Source organism: Culex quinquefasciatus, chromosome 1 (genome assembly GCF_015732765.1).
Source record: "Culex quinquefasciatus strain JHB chromosome 1, VPISU_Cqui_1.0_pri_paternal, whole genome shotgun sequence".
Taxonomy (NCBI): Eukaryota; Metazoa; Arthropoda; class Insecta; order Diptera; family Culicidae; genus Culex; species Culex quinquefasciatus.
Genome location: NC_051861.1, coordinates 89,190,107 through 89,213,171, shown reverse-complemented (window position 1 = coordinate 89,213,171; position 23,065 = coordinate 89,190,107).

The following is a 23,065-nucleotide window of genomic DNA, read 5'->3' as shown; positions in this document are numbered from 1 at the left end:
ACTACGCACAGTATTTTAAGAAGAATGCTCAAAGGATTCTTACTTGTTCCTGGTAGAGTTTTTGTCATCTCGATGAAAATTTTTAGAAGTTCTTGTGGTATTCTCTGCAACTTTTTGCCGCTGATTCAACGGCAATGGCTGCAGATTTGGAACTTCTCGAACAGATCCTGCTCCTGGTGACGCCAAAGCAGAAAAATCCACGTCCGTGAATGCTGGTGGTGTTTTACGACGATTTGGTTGGTGCCTCGTCGTCCCTTGCTGCCGAATTTTCACAAACTCAGCTCGTTTTGGGCAGCTTCGATTCTTGGTAGAATGGTCGCCGCCGCAATTGAAGCATTTCGCTTCGATGTACTCGTTGATTGTTTCGCAAGCTTGAGTTTTGTGCTCACCTCCACAGGTTGCAGAACGACTCTTAATCAAACAGTTCCTTCCAAACTGCAAACAGTTCGCAAACGTTCTCAATCCTTTCTGGTAGGTAGCAGAATTTTGAGTCCATCAGCACACAAGCGAATGGAAGCTCGTAAAGCACCAGATTTGATAAATCCGGTCAGCCACTTTCGCACCGAATCCGATGACGATATTTTCACAAATTCTTCCTTCTCGCTCACGTCCACAGGGAAGGTAGCGAACTGGTTTCCAGACGAATTTTGAGCGTCCTTGCTCAAACTGCCTGGCTTTGCAGGTAGCGCTTCGGCATTCTTCAGCTTCTTCAAATCTGCCGATCCTGCTGGTGAGGACCGCCTCTTTTTCTTGCCGTGAGGCATTTTTGCACTTTTTAGCACATTTCAGGAGCTAATATCCAGGAGTATTTCACTGATTGGTGGTCCACAAAGGATTTTTTCCGACGACGTTATTTCGGGTTGGTACGAAATTCCAACGAAAAATCTATTCTATCGATACAAAGACCCCCAAAACGGTGTCATACCCACTCTAAAATGTTTATTTAGCAATTTGACATTTAGTTACATTAAAAGTTTTCAAAATTGAGTTTAGATAAGTTTTATATAGAATTTCCAGAGTTATATTACAACTTTTATACTAACTAGCTAGTAAACTGTATATTCAATCCAAATAATTTTTCAAGGATGCCTATTTGGAGTTGGGAGACTGGATTTATAGTTATTTGACAACAAATAAGTTTATTTATGGTTTTTTCAAAACGTAGTACTGGGTTTCTGTCAAACTAAAAATGTTTACATGTTTCATAACAAAATGTGCATAGTGCCCAAGGGATGTGAATACTTTTTTACATATTGTATATAATTTAAAGTTTTGGTAAAATTAACTTTAGATTAAACTTTAAAAAGCGTGTAAACTTGGAAGGAGTAAAAATTAAAAATATAAAATCACCTTTTTTAAATGTGAAATTCCGTTCTCCCGATACAAATTCTAGAATATTTACCAGATACCAGATCTGCCAAATTTGTATATAGACGAACGTAAAATGGCATCATTCATAGGGAATTTCTTTTTAAAGTTTAATGTGAATCAAAAAATACAAAAAATGATAGAAGATCGTGTAGAGTATGCTCAGTAAATTCAGTTAACTGATTTAACAGCTTTTCAAAGATGATTTTCATGATTATAGTTAATAAACAACAAACAAAATAAAAAGTTCTGTTGGCCTTGATCTTAATTAATTCTGCTTCGACTAAATTGGCTCAAATTTTTGGTGAAGACTCGTTAAACCGGTTCCGTGTGCACGACGAAGGCCGATTTTCAAAAAGTTTATTTGAAAAAAGTTAAAAATATTTGATCATGAGCATGGTTGACTGCCAATGAGCTGCTACTCCGTTATTGACAGATCAGCTGAAGTTAAACAATGAATCAAAAATGATCAGTGGGAGCCAACCATCCGTTCACTGTTTAACCTCTGAAGATCCCTACTTTATTAGTCAATACCGGCGCCCTCCCAAGAAGCCTGCAGTTCAACGAAAGGGAGGAATGTTAGTCCGATAGTTGAAGTTGCAGACTCATCAAGCACATAGTTTTTCGCTATATACTTGTTGATACCGCTTGAGACCGTTGAATCCACAGCATCTCCTTCAAGCATCACGTGATTAATATTTTTTGGGTTAGTAGGATAAGGTATTGGCTTTTCGATGCCTCCCGAGCTACGGCGCTATGGAAAGGACTTTCATAACAAACCCGTCGGCGAACCTTCCGAGCAACGATGCTATGGGAGGGTCTTTCTGGTTAGCACACACAATCACTCACACACAGTTATTTTGCTCCACTATTAACTCGACGATCCAAATTGTCAGTGCGTCTTTCGATCATTATATAGAAATGGATTTTTCACCGCAAATAAATAAAACCTCAAAAAATTTAAACACAATCCACCCGACGCCGTGCCTTCCGATCAACGATGATATAGGAAGGGCTTTGAAAATCACAAAACAAAAAATTAAGACAAACACAATTTAGGGGAAATATACCCTTTCTAATCAAACACCTATCTTCGTCATATGGAGAGTTTGATGCTCGATTAAAGCTCCAAAAATACTATTTAGGCTATAAACTTACCAGCAACAGCACCGCCTCAAGTAAGCACGCAAATTTATGCCATTTACTGGCCAAAAAGATCAAATTTAATGCACTTTTGATCATAATTTATTTTTTGCGAGGCCAGGTTGACTGCTTAACGAAAGTCGCCATCAATATCTTTTCACTTGCGCTAACGATTTCAAATCGCTTAAGATATAAAATTGCTTCCAACTACCGGCAACATGTTCTTTTGACCATTACTTAGTCACTCACTTGAAAAATAATCCCAAAACATATAAATAATTAGCAAGCACCACCAAAAAAACAAACACGCCAAGTCGTTTGACGTTTCAATTTTGAATATCCATTCCAATCGAAGGTTGAAGAAAACCGAGCGAGGAGCGAAGGCAAATAAAGAACAAAGGGTGGCCACCAACACCACCAACATGCTGGTGCAGCGCCTGTTAGAGTGTTGCTCACTGCCAGGAAACTTTCGCTATAATTGCTACTTTTCGTGAGTGTTCGCTTAAAATTTCATCAATTTTGGCAGCACGAAGCAGACCCAAACGAGCGTTGGAAGAAAAAAAGAACTTAGCTGAAAATAGAAAAATTGGCGTGGCCTAATGCACACGACTGATTAGAATGCGTTTTTGAAATATTTTTTTAAAATGCTTGTAAAAGGAATAACATAACTTTTAATAAAAATGAAAATAAACAGAAATGTTCACAAAAAGTTGCTATACTCGTTGGTGTACTTGGTTTTAGTGAATTTCAAGGAACAATCTAGATTATCCAGCATCATTCAAACACGACCGCTTATTAGGCTTAAAATGGGCATATTTTCCCTATGACCAAAAACACACAAAAAAAAAACACTTTTCACTCCGAATATTTTTTACACCACCTTTACAAATTACGCACTCACCCCATACGAACAGCGACACAAAAGCACACAAAAAAAAAATAACCTGAATAATCACGACTTCGCGTCTCCACTTCCAGCGCACCAATCTGAAAAAAGTCAAAAATATTTTAAAGCTATAAAGGATATGTCTTGATTTCAGCTGATTCGGTCCCAAATGATCCCACATTTCAGCTGATTTGGTCCATCCCAACTCGTGTTATCGTGGCACCCGTAAATCAACTCTGTATTCAGAGAAAAACGCTCATAAAATTTGACAGTTCGCTTTACGCATGGCAAAACTTCAAGCTTAAATCGTCTTTTACTTAAATAAATACTTGGATCATGAAATTTCTTCATGAAATTTCAGGAGTGATTGTAAATCTTATTTTTAGTGGATTAAACACTTTTGTCTTAATATGACATTTTGAGATTCTCTACATGTATGTAACCTTTAAATACATTTATTATTGTTTGCAAAAAAGTGAATTTTTCAAGATTGTCTTACTTTTATTCTTAAGACCTACCCTACAGCAACACAGCAAAAATAAAATATAAAATCTCAAAGAGCAAAAGGATGCAAATCAGCATCATTCCAACCACATCAGGGCAAGGTTTCCTCGGGGAGTAGTGCGAAAAGGACATCCGCAGAGGAAAAACACACACGTACACACCCACCGCTGAGTGCTGGCCTTTTGGATGGGGTACCCTGTACAGATGCCGGTGGTCACATGAACGCTCGTCGAGAACACGAACCACACACCACGGGGTGTAGATTCCGAGATGGCGAGCGCTCTTCCTCGTGCTGGCCCAAGTTGACATCATCATTAGCATAATTGCAGAAAAATTAGATGTCAAAGTCGAATGACTCTGGTTTCCTCTCTCTAGAGGTTGGGGAGGCGGAGGCGTTTTTTTTTCTTCTATGAATTCATTTTTCTGCCAAGTTAGTATTGACAGCGGTCTAGACGGTCAAAAGGGGCTGGAGGACAGTTTGACCACCACCACCACAACTTCCGGTCAAGTGACCTCCATGTTTAGTGAGATGTTGGTTGGTTGGAATTTTGATGGGACTTTTCATAGAGACAAATGTTGGATCCTAACAATATTATGACAAATTTATCTGATTAATCTGGGTACTAAATTAAGTACAGATTACCTTGTTTTTGGTTTGTTAAGCAAAACAGAATCGGTTTCAAAATGTGTTAAAAGCCTAAAATTTAAATTTACACATTTTTTTATTTGATAAATTTGTGTGTTTTAAATAATAATTACATTTTCTTTTCTAAAGTGCTCCCAAAGTGTGAGGAAACCTTTCCTTTCTTCTTGACCGGAAAGGATCATCAACCAAACACCCGGCTGGGAGTCGGGGGCAGAAAAGTTTCAATTTCAAAGCATAACTTAATTTGGACTGTTTGAAAGTTAATGTAACTTTCACCATCGCACCCAAGCCGTCCTGCTAGTCCAGTCCGGGGACAAACTTTTCACTGTTTCAATTTAAAATTTATGCCACTTTGAAAAATATTTTCATTTCTGCCCTCTCTCTCATTCTCTGTGGACGGTCCTTCCCCCGTTCGAGGTTTTCTATTATCTGAAAGTTCATTTTTTTTTTGTTCACTCTCGATCTTTTCTTGCTCAATTTTGACTTTTTCGCTTTGTTTTCGGGAAACCGTTTTTTGGCTACCAAAATGAAAACTTCCACTGTGTGGGTTGAGGGAGGGGAAGGAAAATTGACTTTCGAAAATGGACAAAATGATTGCCGCGCCACTGTCATTTTCAATGCTGCGTTTAGAAAAGTGTGGGGTGGGAGTGGAGACGATATCGTTTGCCGTTTTCAATAGATTGAGTTTCGTTTCGTTGGAAAATGAAACGTAAACTTTGGTCCAAAAGCGAACACTGCGTGTTTAGCATAACAAACGGCAAAGATTCAATTGTATCTATTTTTGGAAGAACATTATCTATATGAAATAAGTGAGTTCTGAGTGACAGATTAAAATGATTCAATTGTAGACAATGCATATCTTTCTTAAAGTTTTTTGCTTCCAAGTAAAAACCGGATAAGAATCAATATATTTTTCTTAATTTATGATATGAATGAAAACTTAAAACTTGTCACGGCTGCACAAAAAAACATCAAACAGGTGAATTAATTTTTATCAGATCCAGAAAAAAACTCTGTAAAACCTTCAATTTGCATGACACCACCATCGATAGCTCCGAAATTGATTTCTGATACATAACGCTTAACGAATTATTTTAAAAATTGTCAAAATTGTCAAAACTAGATTAAACTAACCTCCTCAACCATAATCGCACACATCGCGTTTTTTTTCTCACCCTCGGCAAAACTTGTCACTCGAACGTGTCAACCCCAGACACACTGGCGCACCGGTAAATTGCTTCGAATATTAATAATATCACATGTCAAACATACCAAATGGCTGCCCCGGTGCACAACTTGTCGTCATTTTCGAGCGAGTAAATATTATTTCCTCGTCCACGGTGGCGTCGTAAACTAAGCTGTGCCTAATCTTTCAAGGAGGGAAATTCCCACCGTGCGCTGATACGTTGGCATTTGACTAGGTTGGTACATCATTTTAAAATAATGGTAGTACTACATTTTGTGTCAGGAAAAATGTGTAAATCAGTGTTTCTCAACCTTTTGCGATCCATTCCCCCCTTGGCTGATTTGCAAGAACTTCATTCCCCCCTCCTAATTTTTAATTTGCTGGTATCAATGCACAAACATAATTATTTTTTTTAGGTTTGCAAAAAGATTACAGTTTTCATAACAAAAAAAACTATAGAAGGTATTTGAAAACGTTTTATTTTAATTAAAAAAAAGGAAAACCACTATTCTGAGCTTCTTTTCGTTTAAATTACAATAAAAAATACAATTATAAAATATGTACAAATATTAAACAAAATTAATAATTATCTGCGGCAAAAGACAGATTACTCTTAAAAATGTAAAGAATTCAAACAAACTTAAATAATAATTGAAAAACTTTTTTTCAACTGCCAATTATTTAATAAAACATTCTTGTTAAAAAGTGTACAAAAAACTCACAGAAACCAGCAAATCTGTCCCAAAAAAATCTGCTTGAGTCCAAAAAATACAAATACCTCAGCAATATTTAAAAAAATCATTTTATTGTTTCAAGAAATGTCAAAAATCACAGAAATTGAAACTTTAATAACTATTTTTTGGGAAAAAAACAAATGTTGTTATTACTAATCAAAGAAAGTGAAAGTTGCAAAGAATGATTCAAATAATGATTCAAGACATTGAATTTCTATTGAACCCTCATTCCCCCCCAGGGGGGAATTCCTTACCGGTTGAGAAACACTGGTGTAAATTTACCTGAAATTCTTCATCCTGAAAACTTTGCTCTCTAAGAGGGACTCAAATTCCGAAAAACGTATTATAAATTAAAAAATGCTCTCTACTGCCTAGGAGGTTTAAGAGGTCATATTGAGCAACTTTTGTTCTGCGAATAACTTTACTTCTCTTGTTTTATATTTTTCTTGTTTCATTTTTAGTAGGGTAATTTGCACTTATCTTGTTTAATTTATGTTTGTTTCTGAAAGTATTTGGCTTACTCTACTCCTATTATTACCTTTTGCCAATGCTTGAAAAGGGATCTATCACTGAACAGGACTGCTCGATATTCGATAGAACTTTCTGTCAGCGATCATTTCCCAAAACGATATTTGATCGCTGACACACAACGCCTATCATGACCGTCATTGCTTGGTCGATGAACGTAAACACGAAGACGAAACGAACGAAAAATGAGCACCACTCAAGCAGCCGCCCGAACGAGACAACGTGCTCTTTCTCTTTCTCTCGTTTTTGTCTCTCTCTTTCTAGCGTATGCTGCGTGGTGACAGAAATCATATGATTGCTATCATTGGAGAGATGATCGGATTCTCGGTAGAATGTCAAAAGACCGCTCTCTAGGCGATTTTTCTCCTGGAGCACGGGTATGAATCTTCAAGCAATTTCAATATGGCGACTTGTATCAGAAGAAAGTGAGGCATTTTCGCTAGTTCTCACTGTTCTGTGTTCTCCGTGCACGTCCGCAAATATCGACCACACACATACTAACACAAAGCGCCACCAAGAGGCAAAAGGTAGTTACGAATATTTTTGGCACTTTTGTTAGAAAATATGAGGTTTTGAAAAAAAACAAATAACAAAACAAACTTTTAAGTGCAGTTCGACTATCAAACTTGTAATTCGTTGCTGATTTGTTGGGATTTTTTTTTAAATAAAAAGTATTTTTTGCAGTACCCCTTTTGGGTGGACATTTCTGTTGTCACCTTTTGGTTCCTTGGATTTTCCATGGATAATTTCACAGTGCAATAAACAGGGCAGCTACCACCACGCGGCGCCGCCGTTTTGATTGAGAAAATGATACAGGTTTTTCAGACGAGTTTCAATCCCGTGTCTGGAGGGAAGTCAATGATTGTGTGAGTGACTTTGCGTAGCACTCATTCCTTTGTGTGTGAAACGAACGAAAGCAGAATGTAAAAATCAGGTTGTCGTGGTGAAGACGATTGGAGTGCTCTGTCAGCTATTACAAACAAAGTCGAAATTTCGCAAGCCCTGCCTTTTGCCTCTTATTTTTTTTCATTTTTACTCAGGCATTTTCTTAAATTTTAAAAGTTCCTCTTTCTAATGCTTTTTAAAGATTAAAAATTGGTTGAAAAATGGATTTTTTAGATCCAAGCCCGCGTAGGTGTGGAGTTGGGTGGTAAAGGAATAAAAATCGTCAATCAACTGACAAAAATCGAGAGGTTTGTCATTTTATGGACAATTCAATGTAGGTACTGTCAGGATCTGCAACAACCCAAAAGGGTAAATTTTTTTATTTGGAAAACACTGCCCATCATTGAAAATCCGGCATTATCTACTTTAGTTGAAATCGAGATTATTGTTCTTGGTGTTAGAGGATATTCTAGTGTGTCTTCTGAAACTTGAATTTCATAAAAATTAAGCTTAGTTTTGGCTGCGCTTAGAAAACCCGAACGGATAATTTGCCATGCTTATGGGAAATTGCCTTGACGAAAATTTTGCGATAAATACTAAATCGTGGCTTCCTTGGAATACTTGATCTGGCATAATAGTCAAATATTCAATGCTGGGCAGAATAACATATTAATAGGGTCCTAAAGCGCTATGTTAATTTTTATGTAAAAAAAAATCAAACCATCCACTTAAACGACTCCAGGACTTTTGTGATCTCTATAGTAAGTTTCTGCTCGAACCTAGGAGTCCATAGGATTGAATGGGGAGAGCACCCAAACCTCTTTTTACTCCAAGGCACCTTCTACTCCAGGGTTCGAACTGACGACCTTTGGATTGCGAGTCCAACCGCCGCCAGCGATTCCACCGGAGTAGGCTTGTTGTTTGTACTTATAGCGCGGAGACGACTCCTACACATGGAAAGACTTAACGACCTAACATCATCCAAGGCCGGGACCGACGATTCACTTCCCCATCCGATGGAAGGTTGGAGCAGATTGGAATCGAACCCGCTAATTAACAAATCAGTTGAATATTTTCAAACCGTCGCCGTCGTGCTAACTTGTCGTACGTGCATTTTGGGTCAAATTGATTTAAGAACGCCATTTTGTGCAGCTCACAATGCCTCACCTTTTGATCTTTATAGATCCCCAAAACTCGATTCCAATCCTGAGATATTCCATAAAAACCAAAAAAACTCCGTGCATTTTTGTCACTCTTCATATGAAAAAAGTTTCAATCTTGTCGAGCTATCTTGACACAGCTTGAAAATTGATGTAAGTGCGACAATTGGCCAAAGGGATTTCAGAACGCGTTTGACACAGATACAAGCTCGACTAGCGTAAACATTTTCAATTAAAACTCGGGACTCCGGCAACCAAATTAAATCAGACTTCATGGTAATTCACAGAATAATCAACCAAACACAACGTATTATTGGTTACATTGCGTGCTCTCGTTTTTGTTTATTCAAGGACAAACATTAGAACGCGTTTTTCTCGAAACGTCAAAAAGCGACGAACTACATGATAGCAAGACGGCGTCGAAATGTTAGGTGAGTTTTTAAAGATCTTAATTTTTTTATCGGGTGGATCAGACAATTTCACATAAAAAAAACTGCTGATTTATTTTATTTATTTTTTTTTTTGATATCATATTTCATATTTCAAACCATTAAGTGAAAATAGTCATTCTTATCTAATCAAATCTAATCTAATCTAATCTAATCAGACCCTAGCGCAGCCAATCTTCGAACCCAGAACCATTCGCTTACAAAGCGAACACAGTAACCAGTCACCCACGGCTTTCCCTCATTAAGTGAAAATATTCATTCTTCAATAAAATTTTCTGATCTTTCCGACAGTAATAATTTGAAATTTCAGAATTTATCTAACTTTTGAAAATGACTAGGTCCTAACTAGGTTTCGGTACCGGAAAGGATATAATAATAAAAAAAATAAAAAGAAAAAAAAAACTTTTTTTATTATAGAGACTGAACACCATTGCGAATTCATCTCTTCAAGGTGGATAGTGGAAGAGGAAAGATTAAAGAGTTTTAATCACTTGTCTGGCTATATTTCATTAATTATTACCATGCCTTTTTTCTATATGTCGTTTCCAATATACACCCAAAGGAAAAATATATCTCAAAATCTGCAACAGTGGATTTGCTGCAGAAAATGTCATATTTTATAACATTTTTTGCAGCAAGCCCGTAGATCATTTTTGCCCGCGTGTAAACATTTCAGCGATCTGCAGTTCTCACCAACACATATAACGCTGGCCCGTCCCCGAGCAACACTCCAAAGAGAAGCATATGTTGGTGCTCTTTCACTCACTTTTCATCAAGCGTCCATGGCGCGGTGGTAGCGTGACGGATCAATAACCAAGAAGTTAGTGGTTCAATCCTCGTTCTTTAAAGGGATTTTTTTTTTGTGAAATACAACCAAAAAGCCGTCGGTAATGTCGATAATTGTCGGTAACGGGCAAAAATGTCATACCCCTATATTGCAAAAAATGCATGAGGACAGTTTTCATGCAGATACTGATATACTTTCATGCCGCCATGCATCACAATCATGCGACTGCCAGTTGGGTGTATAGCGGCAAATTTGGATTTTAAATTATCAACTTCTTCAATTTTATCTTCATCCTCTTCTTCCTGGATTTTAGCACACCTATACCTATAAAATTTTGCTTTTATGACATCTTCATCTTCTTCATCTGTTTCTTCTTCAACCATCTCTCCAAATATGCCTGTAGGTGCTTCCGGGGTTTGCGAGTGTGCTTAGAAAGCACGGTCTCGAATCCAGCATTAGCTGCTTCGTCAATTTCATTTGGTTCCATTGCATTTTGGTCTGTTCTACTGTTCTGATTGGCTCAGGTTCAATTGGTTGTGTACTGCCTTTTTGGTGTACCTTTTTACTTGCCTCTTTTTTTGTTCTTTGCTATTTGGCTATTTTTTACGTTAATGTTATCCTTCACTTTGCTCTTTTTGTAAGCTTTCACACTTTGGATACTCTTTGTTTTGAGTTTGCAAAGATTTTTTGGCCCTTTGATCGTCACAGTTGCAACTCGGTTGTTTACCGTGATGAATTTTGGGATCGGCTGCTTCAGCAACATCCTCAGAATTCTTACTCCATTAGGAATTCCGGGAAAGATGTTTCCGGTTTGAGTGCGATACTTAAAATTTCATGGACGCGGACTTCCACAGCCTAGTCATTAAAGTATACACTATACATTAGAGTGTAACAAAAATGACTTTTTGGTGGGCATTCAAGGGTTTGTTCCGGTGGGCATACTAAGCCCAAATCCAAAATATGAGCTTGATTGGACGTAACAGGAGCTGGCGCTCCGCCTTCAATTTTAAATGGGATTTAACCCGTAAATAAAGATTTTTCAAAATGTCACTTTGAGGCATATTGGCCTGTGTTTACCAAAAACATCACTGGCGTGTAGGCCAGATCCTTGCGCATCTTTTGATATATACATTGACATTTGGAGCACCCTGGAGCTCGGTACAGGCCTTCAAAGTTTGGCATTTTGTCGAAAAATCGGTCCCGGCAAAAAAGATATGCGTCGCGCCTTGCGACGCCCTAGACGCCATTTGATTTTGCCAGGGGGGATTTTTCGAAAAAATGCCAAACTTTGAAGGCCTGTACCGAGCTCCAGGGTGCTCCAAATGTCAATGTTATATATACCAAAAGATGCGCAAGGATCTGGCCTACACGCCAGTGATGTTTTTGGTAAACGCATTGGTGGCCAAAATGCCTCAAAAAGTGACATTTTTGAAAAAATCTTTTTTTACGGGTTAAATCTCATTTAAAATTGAAGGGCGGAGCGCCAGCTCCTGTTACATCCAATCAAGCTCATATTTTGGATTTGGGCTTAGTATGCCCACCGGAACAAACCCTTGAATGCCCGCCAAAAAGTCATTTTTGTTACATCCTACTATACATGTCAAACAGCTACCACGTGGACTAGCATCGCCTATAAAAAGATACTTTTTATAACTTTTTGAACCATAGAATTATCATTCATGGTGATCAGGATACTATTCTGCTGTATTCTGAACCTCCAAATAAGAAAAAAAACTGTTATGGTGCAAAATTTACAATCACGTGGTAGCTGTTTGACACGTGGCGTCGCGGTTTTCATCAAGCATTCATAGCATGCTAAGGAAAATTTGATGCTTTTCTGGGGAAAACCGTTGGTTCCGAAAACCCCGAATGTATGGCCGTTGAGCTCGATGAGGGTTGAACGAATCGACCTGGTCTCTTAGGAAAAGTTGTTCTCCAGACGATTCCGCTCATTTCTGGCCATCCTAGAAGTTTCTACATGTTTTCCCCAGGCCTGTAGGAGCGAATGAACGAAAATTCAAAATTTCCCATAGTAATTTCCATGTAAACTTGAACCCGCTTGAGACAAGCCAGTTTTCAACCAAATGAGCTGGAATTTGGCGTGAGAGTCTCTATGGGTATGCCCTACAAGGGGAACCACACCAGAACTTGATCTGAGAACTTTTCAAAATCCGTACCCACCCTAGTATACAGGGATGTTAATGCATATACTTTTGGCCAGTTCGTTCGGTTTTTTTTTCTGGCCAAAAGAATATCACATCGTGTTTTAGGCACGACGTCTCAAAAAATCAAACCGCTTTTGTTGTTGTGAATGGATTTGGCTGAAATTCGGGGTAATATCAAGAAACTATCTCAAGATTAGGTTCCTAAAATATGGTGTTGGCCCGATCAATATTTTTCCAGATATCGTCAAAATAGTGAGTGTCGGTCAAAATCGTATTTTTGACGAAAATGTCAATAACTTTGAAACGATAATAGGTAGATAGGTTTTTCTGAAAGTAGACATTCCGAACTGCTTGTGCTGAAAATTTCATAAGGTTTGGTCGAAACACGAGCGAACACCAGAAATTTGAATTTTGAGTTAGGTTTGACAAATCGTCCAATGTCATATACCTACTTTTGATCAGTACTGTAGGTTTAGTGCATGTTGGATGGTCGTATAAAGCCTTCTTCTTAAAAATGATAATTTTCAAGAAAAACTAAATACTGACCCTTTGCTATTTTGTGCGGTGGATAAAACCAATACCAATCAATTTCCCGGAGATTTTTTTTACATGAGAAACAATATTTTTCATTTATCGGAACCAGCCGCTTTTGAAAAGTGCTGGTATCGTCCACTGTTTAATGGTTGTGACTGGTTTTCATTAAAAAATGTTCGAGGAACACGGCAAAAATGGGAATTGTGTCAAATCCACGCTTTAAAAACAAATCAAAATCAAATCAAATTATTCGCAAAAGCATTGCCTTGGCGTTCTTGATTGCGAGATTCCTACTCGAAACTAGGTGTCCGAAGGCTTGATGGTTGTGGCAATTGCAAACCCCTTTTTACACCTTAGTTTCCATCAGCAGCGAACTCACGACCTTTGGATTGTGAGTCCAACAGGGAGACGACTCCTACACCTGGACTAAGCTAACGACCTAACCTCTAGGTTAGACCGAGGCAAAATTTACTTCCTCGTCCGGCGGAAGGCGTGATCAGACAAATCTCGTCTCGAAAAATGAAACCGGGACCTTCTGGGATCGAACCCAGTCCGACTGGGTGAGAGGCAACCACGCTTACCCCTATACCAAGGGTCCTAGCTTTAAAAACATAAACTTAAAAAATAAAACTGTGGGCAGTTACCTCCTTGTTTTTGTTAGTAGTGTTTTTATCGAATTCCATGTACAATTGAGCATTTCCATGAGTATGGTAGACAGCTAAATGAGTTGCTACTCCGATTATCAAACTCCATGTACAATTTCCCTTAAAATGCTTTTGGTTTGATAGTTGCAAAGTTATGGGTTCATCCATAAACAACGTGGTGAAAACCCTTCTCTTCCCCCCACGTGGAAAATTGTCCAGTAAAAGAATAAAAAGTTTGATGTGTAGAAAATCGTTAAAAAATAGGGTGGTGCCAAAAACATATGTATGAACCTATCGACACTAAACTTGAAAATTCTGTTAACTTTCGATAAATGAACGTTTTCTCTATGTCTGCTTCAAATCGGCGAAGATCTAGCCCAAAAGTTTACTCACATATCTTTTTAGTGAAATTACACTTTATCAAAATAAATTACATCATAAAATCGCCCTAACATTTTGCAACTGAGCCCCCATCACCGCTTTCCCAGCAGCGTCTGTTTGGATTTGGACCTTGCACAAAGGAACACAATGTAAGTACGCAGAGTGTACACGTACACCGACGGTATTGGCCAAGGTCCCAAACGGGCCTGGCCCCGGTGGACATTCCAAAAAACAACCGCTGCCGCTTTTGCTGCTGCTACACTCTGTTGCAGCATTCCCGTAGATCAACGTGACACACGTCCTGGTCGTCGTCATCATTTCACAAAAGTTTCAAATTTCCCCCGGGGCCGGCAGCGCCGGATGTTTCGTGCCAGGGCCTGGGCCTCATTACACGATAAACACTGCGAGTGCCCGGGTTCTGGGAACTGATGTCCTCGGGCTTTAATTTGATCCAGTTCGCTCTCTTTCTGAAGAAACGGACAGAGAGGCACTCGTCCCGGAAAAGGGAAGTGAATACGGCTGAGAAATAGAAGTGATTACGGGAGCTAACTAAGTTGCGGGAGACTTATTCAGGGGACGATGATAAGCTCCGTTTAGCACAGCTCGTAAGCACTAGCAAAAGCATTTAAACTATTAGTTAATTTTTTTTACTGTGGATATTTTGCAGTATTTTTGAAATAGTTATGTTTTTCCTTTAGACATAAGGTTTGAAAATAAAAAAAAATCGATGGTAGTTGGGCTGAAACTTGAATGCGGTATCTCTTAACTAACTTTCTCTTGAAACTAAGCTAAAGAGAAAAAGCATCCAACTAACCTTTTCAGCCAATTCAGCTTTCACGAAACTACTTCCAAAGTCAAACCATCGCGCTAGATAAACTCCACCCAATTACAACGCGTTGTTACACACCACGTAGTTCCTCTCGGATCCACCGCGAAATTTTCCTCCCCAGTGAATTCCGGCCAAAACTTGTCCTTTTCGGCGCGCCGCCCATCACGGAATTTTCCTTCCCCAAACCTCATCGATAATTGATAATTAGCACAAGTTGCCGGCAATCGAAAGACAATAAAAGCTCTTCCTCCCACTCCACCCCCAGCCCAAAAACTCGAGCGGCAACTCACCTGAAGAGGGGCGCTGCCACGTGTTCCACCTGGAGCCACCTTTTATACAGCGCTAGCGAAACTTTTCCATTTAGCAGTGTGTTTTCCACCGAGGATGAATAGGGTGTGTGTGTGTGTGCTTCGCGATCAAAGTGGTGTAAGTATGTCTGTGTGTGTGTGTGTGTGTGGAAATTAAAAATTAACCCACCATGAAGTACTTTTACTTGTACGAGTACCAGTTGGTCCTCGTAACTTTTGAGTTTTCCCTCTGGATTTTCGGAATTCAGTGCTGAATGGGAACGAAGGAAAGGATGACTCACATACGCAAAAGGTGAGTGTAATTTGAGATCCACAGGAATTAACAGTTTTCTTAGAAAAAGTCGGAAATAACATTTTAAAATGGCTGTATATCGAAAACTACATTAGCAAACCTTCTGAAACTTTGCCCGAAGGTACTTGACAGTCATATGAAGCAAAGTTCATCTTGAAATGCATATTCTTTGAAATGCTGAGATTGTATAGGGGTCATTCCAGGTCAGCTGAGAAGACTTTTGGACTCGACCTTCACCGATTTGGACCAAACTGGGAGGGAACGTTTATCTATCGATAGTTAACAGAATTCCCAAGTTTGGTGCTGATTGGACCATCCCTCTATTTTTAGCACCACCCTCTTTTTTGACGATTTTCTAAAAACTTACTTAATCCACCGATGGTGGTTGGTGCCTTCCTCACAATTATGTACATATTTGTTTCTGTAGTAAGAATGTCAAACCTACACATTTTATCTAAATTTTACTTCTTACAACATATCTACATGGAGTATGGGGTCTAGAATCCCAAAAATCATTGGACGTAATATTAGAACAACACCTAGGGGTCGTGCATAAACCACGTGGCCTTTTTTTGGAGAAATTTTGACCCCCCCCCCTCCCCCCTCATGGTTTTTCGTGGTTTCACGCCAACCCCCCTATATGGCCACGTGGCTTTTTCCTCCCAGGTGAAAAATCTTAAAAAAAAAACAAAATAAGTATAGATTTCAAAAATGTTTATCCACAAATGTACCGTCAGTGGTGGTGACTTTTGGTCAAAAAACGATATGACTGTTGTTATTTTAATACAAAAAAAAACATTTCAAATTATATCGAAATAAATTTTGTTGGGGAATGCTCCTGAATTTACCAACATTTTCCCAGAATATGGCTAGTATAATCACACCGTTCATAAATTCCAATCGTTTTAAAATTAACTCAAACTCACCCTTTAGCGAGGGTGACATTGGGTCAAACAGAAAACAACACCATTAAAACCAATTTAATAATATATAAAAAAAAAACAGAAATTCACTTAAAAGTGTGAAAAAAGTATGATATCACAAAGTTTAAGGTAAATAATAACAGTATAACAATTTATTGAAATGGTACAGAAAGTAAAAAATACTCTCAACAAAACAAGCAACTTAGTAAAACATATGTATTCAAAATTATGGAATTGCAGTGCAATTAATTGCATCCAGAATAAATGTGCTTTAAGAATTAAAGCTATTTTGATATATAAACAGAATTCATGATTTAATTTAAATGCGCTTTAAAATATTTTCTTAAAATCGAAATTAATTAAATAGAAAAGTTTTGTTTCAGGAAAAAAATAATTTCATTTTATTTTAAGGAAAATATCTAGTTATGAAAGCTCCTAGTCAATATTTATTTTATTCCAAACATTCATAAAAATCCAAACTAAAGCAACTTTTCTTTTTAATTAAGCATGATTGATTCCAATGATTCAGTGTGTCCAAAAAAGTCGAGCTGTTTAATTTTTTTCTCCATACAAGAATCAGAGACAGGGACAAACATTCAATATTACGACCTTTGAAATGTTAGTATTATTTTTTGAAAATATTGATTTCGAAAAGATCGGAAAATTTCACGAAAGTTTTATTCATAAACATTGAAAATCGCACCATTAGTTGCTGAGATATCGACAGAAGAAAATTATGGGTTGTTTGAGTAGTAAACATCCATTTTTCTGTTTTTAAATCTTTGCATGGCAATATCTTAGCAACAAGGCAACAAAGAATTTTCTCAGCATTTCAAAAATATTTTTTTTTAAATTAATAACTGCAACTAATTTAAAAAAAAGTTAACTTGAAAACGGTGCACTTTATGAAAATTTTAATAATGTACTTTTAGATTGCAAATTCGATTTTACATCGAAAAATAAAATTGAAACTAAGTTGCGGTCAATACTTCGATTTTTTTAATCAGTATTGATTCAAAAATTCATAACTCGAACAACGATTTTTTGCCCGTTCTGAAAATTTCTGAAATGTTGGCAAAATTTAAAAAAAATAAAAATAGTGTTTTTTTTGCAAATCATGTTTTAGTGACAAAAGTGAAATTAAAATCAGCAAAGTAAATTACCATTTACCATTTTTTCAGTGTAGTCCTTATCCATACCTACAACTTTGCCGAAGACACCAAATCGATCAAAAATTTCTTAAAAAAGATACAGATTTTTTAATTTTCATTGCTGCCAAATTTGTATGGAAAACTATATGGACAAACTAATGATGCAAAATGGCTTGGGCACCAAAAAAGTTTTCAGACGGATTAAAAAAATCAAAAATTAAAATTTAAGAATAAAGACCGATTTTGTATAGAATTGCTCGAAAATCGATTTCGTGTCTTTGGAAAATTTGTAGACAACGCGCTAAAAATCATTCTTTTAGTCATGGACATCCAAATTGTTTAAGTCTTACTCTTACTTTAAATTGATTTTGCTATTGACTACGTGTTTTGATAAATTTATAAAAGATTAAGCTAAAATTTATTTATTATTTTACATTTTTTCAGTTGTTTAAATAGGCAATTATCTACGATTTAAGATTTTTGATCCAACTTTTGGTTGGAGATATTACCTCAAAATAAATACAAAAAAAAATAAGTTATTTTTTCAATCTTTTCAATATCTTTGAAATTATTAACACTGGGACGCCCAACGCATGTCCCACGGATGCCAAAGCCTCCCTAAAACGTTGGAACGGTAACTTCAACTCACAGGTTTTCGGGCTTGTCTCCGCGGATTTTCGGGCGATTTTTTTATTAGAGCAAACAAAAGTTGGAACGACGTTTTTGATCGCATAAATTACAGATTTGATCATATCGAGTTCTGCAAAGTTTAAGGATCATCTAGACATCCTTATAATTCACTCAAAAAAATGGCCCGAGAACCAGCGAGTTGAAAGTACCGTTCCATCTTTTTTAATGAATTTTATTTATGTTGATCTTGACGGCATTGTATTGAAATTTATTTCACAAATTGATATTGGCATTTGAAAATTAAGTGACTCTTTAAAACTTAAATTATTTTAATGTGTCTATATATTTGAGTGGTTTTATCTGAAATATGAAGTTGAGGGTATAGTATATTTTCTCAGCTTAAAAAAAACTAATATTTTAGGAAAGGGCACCTTTGGCCCCTATTTTTTTATCTTCAAATTAATTGAGAAACAAAAACAATGTTTGCTTGAAGCTCGTTTTTTTTTCTATAAAAATCTAAAATGTTTGCCCATGTTTCTCTTTGGCTCAATAGATGGTCCCTATTAACATAAAAAAATACTTACAACTTTGACGATGGATAGTAAACGTGTATTTTATGAAATGTTATGTAATATAACAATCCGAATTGTGTAACCCATGAAAAAAGGAATATATTTTATATTAAAATATTCATCAAATTTTTTGGTGAATCTTAAAGTATGTACACCCAAACGGCGGTCGCATGATTTTGATGCATGGCGGCATGAAATATATCAGAATCTGCATGAAAACTGTCCTCATGCATTTTTTGCGATATAGGGGTATGACATTTTTGCCCGTTACCGACAATTATCGACATTACCGACAGCTTTTTGGTTGTATTTCACAAAAAAACCTTAACAGAACGAGGATTGAACCACCAATTTCTTGGTTATTGATCCGACACGCTACCACCGCGCCATGGACGCTTGATGAAATGTGAGAAGAGCACCAACATATGCTTCTCTTTGGAGTGTTGCTCGCGGACGGGCCAGCATTATATGTGTTGGTGAGAACTGAAATATTTACACGCGGGCAAAAATGATCTAGGGGCTTGCTGCAAAAAATGTTATAAAATGTGACATTTTCTGCAGCAAATCCACTGTTGCAGATTTTGAGATATATTTTTCCGTTGGGTGTATCGTTCGTTTTTTCGTTACTGGTTGTTTTTTAATGTTAGACGTTTCACTTGCAAATGAGGTAGTGAAACTGAAATTTTGCACGATAATCCTGAAATTGGGGTTTTTAGTTTCTTTGAACTTAAAAAAATATTGCATGAGAGAGGAGATACAAGATATCTTGAGTTTGTTTTAAGTTTCAAAAGGAAATCTTTCGATTAAGATTCTTCGATCACTTATAGGACCAGCTACGGTAATTAGCTAAGATCTGAGATTTTGATTTTTTTTCGGAGAGAATCATTTTTAGACACTTCATTTATAATACATATTTAGTTTTTGCCTTGTTACGAAAATCTTATAAAATTGTCAGCAATATTTATTTTTTAAGTTGTTCCAAAATAGAACTATCGAAGACTACATCTACTTTCAATGCAAATTTGCAAGCACATTTTTAGCTACTTGATACCATCAACAAAAATGAAATTGTGTTTGCATTTTGGTACGCATTTTTAGGGTATATTAACTTTGGATACTGTCTCTTTATTTTTAACAGCTTTTAAACTTTTGCAAAACGTAGTTACATGAGTATTAAAAGTGTACATTCAATTACAGGCTCAAAGTATTGATATATACATTCAATATTGAATTGGAAAATATTATGACACTGAAATATAAGTAATAATTTTAAACACAATAATTGTATGGTTTGAAGTGTAACAAAAATGTATGCATATAAGTAAATTCAAAGCGCGTATTTTTTGTTTTTAAGAAAAGATTTTTTTATAAAGGCCACGTGGTCAGCCGTCGACCCCCTCCCCATGGCTCATGGTTTTTTTCGGTCGGATTTCGGACCCCCCCCCTAAGGAGACCACGTGGTTTATGCACGACCCCCTACGGGGCTGTTTCATGAAAATTGATCACTTTCAATAGTTATATTACTTTAAAGTTTTTTAAGCCTTAAGACAGTAGAAAAATATATCTGTTCATTTTTCCCGGGAGTTTCAAATCAACAAAATCCCGGGAGCCAGATCTCCGGATAGATCCGAACAACTTTCTATCAACATATTTGAGATCCGGCCTCTGAAATGTGTATAAACGACACCTAGGTGCTCATAACTTTTGATAGGGTTCTCAGATCTTCAATCTTTTGGGCTTGTTGGAAAGGTCTTTTGATTACCTATCCAACAATGGGTCGCATGATAGATCCGGACAACTTTTTCATCAACATATTTGAGATCCGGCCTCTAAAATGTGTACGAATGACACTAAAGTGCTAATAACTTTTGATAGAGTTATCAGATCTTCAATGTTTTGGGCTCATTAGAAAGGTCTTTCAAATACCTTTCTGAAAATGTATGATCAGACGGGGTTTCTTACAAAAACCACCCTTTTTACAATCTTTCAAACTTTAGCCAGAATCGTTTTTTTAAGCATAACTTTTGAAATACTTAACAAAACTTCATAATAGTTAATATAGGTCATGTGGGATCTTAAGACGGATCGAATGAGACCAGAACGGCCCAAATCGGTTCAGCCAGTCCGGAGATAATCGAGTGCATTTTTTCGGTGCACGGACTTACAGACATACATACGCACAGACATTTGCTCAGAATTTGATTCTGAGTCGATAGGTATACGTGAAGGTAGGTCTACGAGGTCGAATTAAGAAGTTCATTTTTCGAGTGATTTTATAGCCTTTCCTCAGTAAGGTGAGGAAGGCAAAACTTTGAAACTATTTCAGCAAAAGACTTTCTACAGGTTGCATTTAATAGAAAATTGCCCAAGGAATTCGATGAAAATAAAATGTTAACCCTTTAATGCCCACTAATATTATATTTTAACGTTTAAAGTATAAAAATTTAATTTTCACCAATGCCTTGTTTTTAATTTGTTTGATTTTATCACCATCGTGTTCCCCGGACAATTTTACATAATAATCAATGTAGACCTCAAACTAAAATGAACCATTGGCGAGATACAGCGATTTAACTGAAAAAAGTTTGATTTTATGCAACACTCGGAAGTACATACACAAGTAACATTTTTTCCAGGAGTTCTACAAGAGCTCTTCAAGATAGCTACAGCATAGCATGGACCGCGGTAGGATAAAATTCTCTTCAAAACTTCTTCAGGAGTTTGGAAGAGTACTTGAAGAGAATTTTATCCTACCGCGGTCCAATCTGCTATGCTGTAGCTATCTTGAAGAGCTCTTGTAGAACTCCTGGGAAAAATGTTACTTGGGTAGTGTACTTTTCAATAAAAGGCATGAATCCCGCATAGTTTGGTTTTTATATGTGAGAAACTTATTTCAGATTTGAATTCATAGGACAGAGTGCAGCGCAAAATCAAACTTTTTCAGTAAAATTGCTGTATCTCGCCAATAGCTCATTTTAGTTTGAGGTCTACATGGATTATTTTGTAAAATTGTCCGGGGAACACGATGGTGATAAAATAAAACAAATAAAAATATAAGGAATTGGTCAAAACTGGAATTTTATACTTAAAACGTTAAAATATAATATAGGTGGGCATTTGAGGGTTAATATTTTATTTTTATCGAATTCCTTGGACAATTTTCTACCAGAGCCGTATCGAGGCACAACAAGCGCGCACTACGGCATTGTACTCTTGAAAAATGTTCAGTATCTTCATAAAAAAACATTTTGTTAAGTTTTAAGTTAAGTTAAGAGTTGATTTGAACATTTCAAAACTATTTTTATTGTAGTGTTCGAAAAATTTCACGATTCTTTGATTTTTGGCATAGAAAATCTGACGCATTTTTGCTATGTTATCGTTACTTAATAGTTCATAGCTATTTAATTGATGAGAAAACCTTGATTTTCCTTTTTGGGGGCTTCAGTTTCATTGAAGTAAATGTACAGGAAATTCAATGATTTTTTCGAAAGAAGTATTTTAAGATATATTTTTGTGGTTACAAATTAATTTTCAATAGGAAATATGAATTTAAATTTGGATTATATGGACAACTGCCAAAATTTTATGTAAAACTTGTAAAAACCAAGACGGCGTTGAATTACGTAGTTCATGTTAGATCAGATTAGAGATACAGTCTACATTCGATTATAAGATGTAGGCGTGGCTGAATGGTTAAGCTGTTCGCTTTGTAAACGGAAGGTTCTGGGTTCGATTTCTATCTGCTCTTACGAGAAATTATGGAAAGATGGAATTCTGAACACTTGAATATGAACGAAAAATTCATTAGCTCGCGGTGGGGTTCGATCCCCCGTCCTTTGGGTCAGCAGACAAAAATGATAGCCACCAGACTGTCGAGGCTTAGTTGGGTAGAATGATTAAGAACACTATAAGAATCCAAGAAACTTGATTGGAATCTGTGAATCTAAGAACAGGACAATGCAATACTGAATGCAAAGTTTTTTTTTTGAAATTAAATATGTCTTTATTGAACATTCTTATAATAATTACATTTCTTTTACATGATAAGTGGTATGGCCTAATGCTCTTCATCTTTGTTGTATTTTTCGTTTTATTATGAACTGATCACATTTATTTATTTGCTTCAAATTGTTTTACATTATTGCATTGAATTGAATACATTTGGGTAAAAAAGAAAAAAATCACTTTGACAACTAATTATAACCTAAAACTAAAAAAAATAAATCCATTGAAAAATTCAAAAACACTAGAACGAGTAAACTACGAACTGTATTTTAAGATGAATGCTCCAAGAGTTCTTACTTGTTCCTGGCGAGTTTTGCAACCACGCAGTGTTGTTGTCATCTCGATGAAAATGTTC